This window comes from Pterocles gutturalis, unplaced genomic scaffold (assembly GCF_000699245.1).
Source record: "Pterocles gutturalis isolate BGI_N339 unplaced genomic scaffold, ASM69924v1 scaffold32928, whole genome shotgun sequence".
Classification (NCBI taxonomy): domain Eukaryota; kingdom Metazoa; phylum Chordata; class Aves; order Pterocliformes; family Pteroclidae; genus Pterocles; species Pterocles gutturalis.
The window spans coordinates 22,501-30,451 of record NW_010119127.1 but is presented as its reverse complement, the minus strand read 5'-3'; the positions used below and the strand labels follow the sequence as shown (position 1 = coordinate 30,451).

Genomic DNA, 7,951 nt, shown 5'->3' with positions numbered 1-7,951 from the left:
TTCAGGCACATGTCATGGTTGCCTTGTGCCCACACATATAAGATTTCTTTTCCCAACTGCTGTTACCTTATGTTTTCTCAGGGAGCAAACAAGCACATGCTTTGTTAAGAGCTTTCCCAAGTGGGGACTGTGATTCTATCACTCCTAGGTCAACCTTTTAAATACAAGACAAATATACTTCTTTGTGTTCTTTTGAAGAACTTTCCTGGTTGTCATCACTGCTTTAATAAAAACAAAGGTATTTACAGAAGAGCCTGTAAGTTTTCCTTTTCACAGGGACGCTTTTTGCCCTTCAAGATGTCTGATTCAAGACATCCGTTATTTTTTTTTCATCTGAACATTAAACACAATGAGTTCATTTGTGAAACCCAAGATCTCTCTACATCAATTTTAACACGTGACTGAGAGGCAGAAGATTAACATATTGATCTTGCCCCCTATCTAAGAATTCAACATCACCTATTTAACCTGCATGCTCTTAGAAAGCGTTGCATACTGAAGCCATCACCTAAACACCTTTCAAGAGATGGGGGAGTGGGAGGTGATGCATTCGGGGTTTTTTTCCAATACATGCATTTTTGCTCATTACAGGAATCCTGGGACAGACTGAATATCTACAGGGCATTTCTTCACAAAGTCAAAAAACCACCACGACTCTAAAATACATGCTTTGATTAGAGGGCTCTAACTACACCCAGCCATTTGATCTTGAAACCAGAATTTCTACATTAATGTGTCCTCGTATCTTTAACCTGCACATAGAATTTGAACCTTCCATGTTTTAATCTTCGTCTCTTAATATAGAAAGAGGTTGCTTCAGAAGGATTTAGAAATTTAAGAGATGCTTAACACATTATGCATGACTGTCTCTTGTTCTTCCAGAGATAACAAAATGGGCCTCGATCATGATCTACCTGCAGGTGTACCACAGTTACTATCCTAGCTGTTCTTTACTAACTCCACAGTAAAGCTACCGCAGCATTTCAGCACACTTCAGTACCAAAGCCTGCTTTAGCACAGGCATCGCTGAAGGCATTTTGAGCTCACTTTGCTGAGATGTGACCCCTGCTTGATTTACCTCAATGCCATCTGCACCATGTGCCAAGTAAACCTCAGTGCACCTCACAGTGCATTACAAACTGGGAGGCTTCACTTGGCAAAAGCTTAATCAGCAATGATCTTCTGCCATTAATCTGTATACTTCTCACTTATTACTCAATGTAAGCAGTACTCTTTACAAATGTTACACTGAGGGCAATAAACTGTAAAAGTTTAGACCCTGCTATTAAGAAAACAGAACTCTGTACTTCATATTAGAAATCTGTACTGATTTCAACAGTTAACCCCTAAGAAAAGACTAACTACCCCAAAGAACCAACTACTGGGTCTGAGACTTACTCATCAGTTCATACCATACAAATACTGTTTCCTTGGATATAGGAACATGCAACCTCAGGTCAGAGGCTCAGAATATCAACAAACCAAACTGTGTTTTTCAGATTAGTATACCATTAAAAAAAAATACACAGTGCCATTTATTACACCATTTCCATTGTAAAACCAAGTTGCAAACAACACATACACAAAAAAGGAAATTATTTTAAACCTAACAGATTTAAAACCTTCCAGATCCTTCTTAATTTTAACTGGAAGATCAATCTCACTGGAGTTAATCCCAGAATGGGATTAAAAAAAATAAATTGAGAGGTTGTGTTACCATTATGAAAACATAGCGGAGCAAGGCAGCAAAGATTACTCAACTACATGAATCCAGCTTCCACTGCACTCACTGCTGAAGTTTAAAGCCACCTAGAACTTGTGGTACCTTCAGGACTTAGAGTGAGAGAAGTTACGACATTTTTTCCCCTTTTATCTTCAAGTTTAGTCTTCCCTTAGCATGAAACCTGCAGCCTATTAATTTGCAAATTCTGACAGATTTTAACAACGTACATACAGTGTTTTTCTTCAAAGTAGCTTTTAAGCATCCCACTAATTCAAAAGCAAGTGTAAACTAACATTCTTCTTTGCAAGTGTGGGCAATATGAATAAAGGACAATTTCACTAGGCTACTTTAAAGTTGAAGTCACATATTGGTCACTTCTTGGCAAAAGTACTACTCGCATACATACCAGTGATTGTCACTGGAGGTTTGTCTTCTGCTAAAAACATCAATTTAAGCATGCATACAAAGCTCAAAAATCCTGTTGAGAACTGTGGACCGGAAACAGGTTAGCTTGTTAGAACAACTGTTTGCACTGGAAGAAAAAAGGTTTCATTGCACTATCCAAAGAAGCCTTTGACCACAATCTGAAAGAAGAACAGTCTTTTAATAGCCACTTCAGCTTTTCCACATGGAGGGACTAGGTATTTTTATCCATCATCTCAAGTGCTGTAATATTAAAGATTAAAATCACCTTTCAACTGTGATACATCTGCATGATGAAAATATTAACTGATTTTTTTTTTATGCTAGCTCTCACCAGTGTTTTGCAATACAGAGCTTCATTCTTAAATATGCTGAAATAGCACCTTAAGAAAAGCCCTAATTTACTACTGGGATATCTATAAATTGCCTTTGGTGAATTCTCAGAGGAAGTTTTTTAATCCCAAATCAGCCACGTTTAGTAATGCAGTTTTTAAATAACCACTACTAGCGTCAGAGTTGGTTGCCTTCTTTGTCTCACTGAAGAGAGAAAAAAAAAAAATCAGAGAAATGTTACTTTAGAGCAGAATACTGAAAATGCTACACTTGGAACCAGGAGCTCGGCACCTGATATATTCAGTTTGGGGCTTTCAATGACTGGCTGTGTTCACTGAAAACAGCTTAAACTACTATGATTGCTAACCCATCAGTTTAAAAATATATACTGAATTATCTATCAAGCATTTTGAAGATTTTTAGATCTGAAACAGTATCAGATTACACTCAACATCTGCTTAGCATTGAAGCAGATACTCTAAAATTGAGGAGTTAAAACCGCCAACCTAACTGCAGATAAGGAGTCAATTAAAACAGTCTGCCAAAGTTGGATTTTAGATACTGCTAGTCATTGAAGTACTAGAATGTCTATTTGTACTTACCATTATCTTCTGTGCAGTCAAATGGCATAGGCTATTCTACTGGCTGTGTAGCAGAACTGAGAATGCATTTCATAACTTCCTTAGTGCAAAGAAAATAACTGGTAAGATTCAATGTCTTTTCTACATGTTAGTGACCAAAACAAGTAAAACTGTATTGCCACACTAACTGCACAAAGAGGTAGTGAACTGTTGCCATTAATCAACCAAATGTATCATTCACAGACTAGAGGGAATCCAAATTTCTGACACTGCAAATTTTACCTAAATGACCATCAGAAATTATTGGCTTTGGAGTAGACACTTAAGTTTCATTAACATTCAGGAATGAAACAACTCTTGGAACTGAAATGTATCTTGTGATTCAAACTTTAAATATTCAAGCCTTATTTAATTACCTTTTACCTACATACTATGACTGTATTTAGAATTCTAGACTGTGACAGATTTTTTTTTTTAAAAAAAGCTTTTACCAGGTACCTGCAAGTCTAACCATCTAAAGAAGCTTACATGAAGATAGCTTTAAACAATCAACGTAACCCAGTGTTTCCAGACGAGCTCAGCTGTGCAACATCCACTCAGGAGCTGGTCATTTAAAAAATATTTATGTTTGTGGAAAAAACTAGTAACCAGTTATATATTGTCAAGAAAAAGGTATCATTACATGAGACAATTACCCCTCTCTCCAAATTCCAAGTAAACTAACAAGCTAATCCTAGTGGCACTTTTCAACAAATCTATTTTAACAGTCAAGGCAAAGGAGCACCAAAGAAAAAGTCACTCTTTCATCCTGTGGATTTTATAATTCAAGTATAATTAAACACTTGCAAAGTGTTGACCAGATAACTAGGTGAAAAACGGTCTCCCAGAAAAAAGTTTAACATCAGAGCTTCTCAGAAGCTTTGTTTGTTTGCACTAGATGGCTGTAAAATAATTTTTTCCTTCTCCCCCCACTACCCATATTAAGAATCAAAGAATCTTAAACCTGACTTCCTCTCCTGTTGCCACACACCATTTTTATCTGACAGAGCAAATGACAAAGCACAATGTGGCATTTCCTCTGCCCAGCTAATGCAACTAGCTAGCCCCAGCCAAGAGATGTCATGTGCTGGTGCTGGAGTTAATTCAGCAAGACACTTGGCAAAGACAGATTTTTAAATCCAGCAAAGTCAGTCATAAATTTCGGATTCACAAACATCAGGCTATGAACACAAACTCAAGCTCCAAACTTTACCAATTTCAATTCTCAGAACACTACGTTGTAAAGTTTATTGCCTTATTGCCTACTTCCAAAACTTGCTATTCAATTTTAAACAATTTACACTTTCCATTAAGTTTTCACTAAAGCAAGTGAGAGAATAACAGTTCTAATTTTCTGGAATAATATCAATTTGAACACTTTTCAGAAAATGTTACATGTGTTTATGTTCATGCTGCCTTTCAGTTTTATTCCTTTAAAAAAAAAGTCCGTATGGAAGCTTTGAACAACTGCTATGCTGAACAGGGAAGTTAAGCCTCTGAAGAATTATCAAAGGCACAAGGGAAAAAAAGTTGCAGCCATAGATAACATTTCAGCCTGAAATACTAAGTTGGGAATCCTACCTTCAGAGGAGGCTAAGTTTATTTTAGACTGCCATGCCCCTCACCACCACCAAAAATCTAAAATAAGGAATACTAATTCTGTTTTAAGACAGTCTTTAGGTAAGAGTTGTACAACGCAGAAATTCAGAAACTTGTCTTAGTATCTGTAATAACAGCCTTCCTCCAACACTAAAAACACAAACTTAAGTTCTAACAAATCTCCTGTCTCCTCTTTAAACACTAAAGAGAAGTACAGCTGTATGTCCTCTATGAAACCCTTCAAACAAAAAAGAATATTAAAACAAGAGTATAATTTAAAAAGCTGTGTATTGGAGTGTTTATAAACGAGAAGTGTTAAGCAGCAGCAGTTTGATTTCTTGTTAAAATTAAACTAGACTTCAAATTTAGGAACACTTTACAAACCAATGTGGAACTATGCTAGCTTATATACTCAAACCTTTGCAGGTGTTTCAGTAAAGAAAGCCTCCTATGAGAATAAACAGAGGCAGCAGAACACATTAAATCAACACTTAGCTTCAACATGCCAAAAAGAACGGTGTATGTCCTTTTGTCACCAAAGTACCCCATAAGAGATGCATTATTGCTGTAGAACATTTCAAGTTTACCAACACCCAAGTGCAACCAAACTGAAGCTGTATATATGCAGTTGCCCATTCTCACCAGTATTTCCACTTAATAATGGTTTTTCTTTACACAAAGTTTTGAAAATAACATTTTTTGATTTTAGTTTTTTTCCCCCCACATATTAATCATCACATGCAATTTAGTTTACTGATCATTTTGCTAAAAAACTGCACCAATATCAGAACAGTGCAAATCATATTTAATTTTAAAAGTTATAATGGCTTGAGTTCATAATTAGAGGGAACACTGTCAAGATCTTGGTATTTTGCTCACTCACCATTGCTTGCATTCCATTAACAACAAACACTTTCCTGTCAATTTTGCTTTTTTTTTTTAACAATAGTCCCCCATGTTTTTGTCAGAGCTGAAATTAAGGATACGATCCACAATTTCAACACGTGTAGTGCCTTAATAGCAATGGTTTTATGCAATTCCATCAACTCTTATAATTCCATAAATTTATTATAGCCCCAGACACATTTCCAGACTAAGAACTAGTCACTAGCACTTGTGATCCCACAAGTGTTTTAAGTTTTCCAGCAATGGAGAGATTTCAAGATTAAGAAATCTGAGGACCTCCCTTCTGCTACAGCCCCCAGTGTTTTCATTTTATAGCAAGTTCAAAATTGGTTTCCACATCTTGACAGCGTTCCTTATAAAACCATATGACAGTAAAAGTGCCAGTAGGCATGGCAACCTCTTTGAAGGGAGCATTTAAACTCCTTGGCACTGGGAATGCCAGCACCAAGGATTACATTAAAATTCAAAATTATACTTAAGGCTACAATTAGCAAACCCACTTTCCATAAGCCTAATATTCTATCACTAGATTTGAAATTTCAGAAGCTAACGCAACTGTATACTTTTATGCTCAAATTTGAGGAGAGTTACTTTTCTTTAGCAAGGGCCGTATATGAAACTATGGTAGCAAATGTCTCATGCATTGACTACTTGTTTCACCATCATTCACTTACTTTTTCTTAAAGTTCAGAACTGGCAAGGCACATTTACATATTCCAATGAATACTTGACAATTTTAAATTACACTTCATGTCCCAGCTATCCCAGTAATTGACATACAACATACTAAAATGGTTTATTAAGATAACAAAAAAAAAAGTGAAACATACAGGCTATTGGCAACCACTATTCTAAAAATTATGTAAATACAAGTAAACATACTGAAATGTGTGCGATTCTAAGTTTTTAACCAGAAGATCTCTGTACTAACACACATTTATATTAATGACACATAAAAAAAATAAAAACTTTATTACAAAAATAAGTTACACTCGCCTCCAGCTTACAGTATAAAACAATTTTATTTGCAGGAATGCAAAATGATTGTTTGCCATGAGCATTTTCAACATATGACATGTCTAATTTTGTTAAAATTTGCATTTACTGGGGGAACTGGTGTGTATAAAACCTTAGTTAGGTATAAGCTTCAATTTTCATTGTGGTGCCTATGGGTATGTAGTATAACTGCAGTATCCCTTTGGGCAGGGGGTTAAGGGAAGCTCTTTATGCCAAGTCCAAAGTAAGTCATAATTTTATCTATCTTACCTATATGAAGTTGGACTTGGCAAGGTTCTTCTGTTTTTGTTTTGTCTTTTTTAAGGGTAGTTCAATAGAGGATGCTTCACCACTAAACACTCACTGTCATCAAGGTGCTTTAGAAAATTAAAAACATAGCACAAATGATTGTACTCTACTCTACAGGTTATCATGATCTGCGTAAGAGAAATGGAAAGCTGATCCACATGTTTTTACAGTGATCAGCAGTAAGAAATGCACTAATGAAAACATACCTTTTACCTAAAAAGCTAAACTACAGCCATATACTATTCTATGATTTATGAAAAACTTCAAAATATCCAAATGTCAGGCTTCACTGTACAGTTGTCAGTTTTAGTCTGACCTTTTATAAAGGGACACTGCAGTATTTAGTACAAGTTGCTGATGCACTTTTTTTGAACATCTGATGTCTTACAAAAGTAACATCTTGCTAAACTATTATACATCCAAATAACTACAATATCTGAAGAAGCAAGGCTGCTTTTTCAGCCACAAAATACGACAAAAGCAAGGCCTGTTATGATGGTCATGAGGAAGTCTTACAAAGCCTCTGGAACTAAAGGCAACTAAGAATGTTACATTTGGTATATTATAATCTTACCCTCATATCATATTAAACAAGCCTTGCTTTTATCTACAAAGATTTTCTATGTACAGTACAGACAGGGTATAGTTCAATCCTCTGCTACTGAGGTAGTTAACCAACCCTTTAAAAAAGGTTCTGAAAAGAACCACTATCTGGAATGCCTGACTAACCAGCTCTGATGATTACACCTGAAACTGCTGTATCTGAACACAATTCATAAGTGATTACTATATAGACAATCATGATTAACCTTCATGAGCAGAAATAAAACTTAAGGATACCAATGATGGTATTCATCTAGACCACTGCAGTTAAAATTTAAATGCAAGAATTTGTGAATACCATATTTGGAATCCTTAACTAAGAAAACTTGGGGGAAAAATCTACTTAAAGCAGATTTTTTAAAGAACAACTTTATTCTTTATTAACATACCATGCTAGACGTTAAGGATTTTGTTGAACACATTGGGGAAATAGAGTAGC

The 7,951-nt window shown here is 35.6% G+C and overlaps 1 protein-coding gene across 3 annotated transcripts in view; it reads right to left on the bottom strand.

The window, feature by feature from the left end:
- Positions 1–6,330: 6,330 nt before the first annotated feature.
- The window catches only part of SYNCRIP (synaptotagmin binding, cytoplasmic RNA interacting protein), a 23,756-nt gene continuing 22,135 nt past the window's right edge, over positions 6,331–7,951 (bottom strand). For all 3 annotated transcript variants that reach the window (XM_010076474.1, XM_010076475.1, XM_010076476.1), the window contains exon 11: positions 6,331–7,951. This exon is cut by the window's right edge. The gene's annotated coding sequence lies outside the window, so the exon portion shown is untranslated.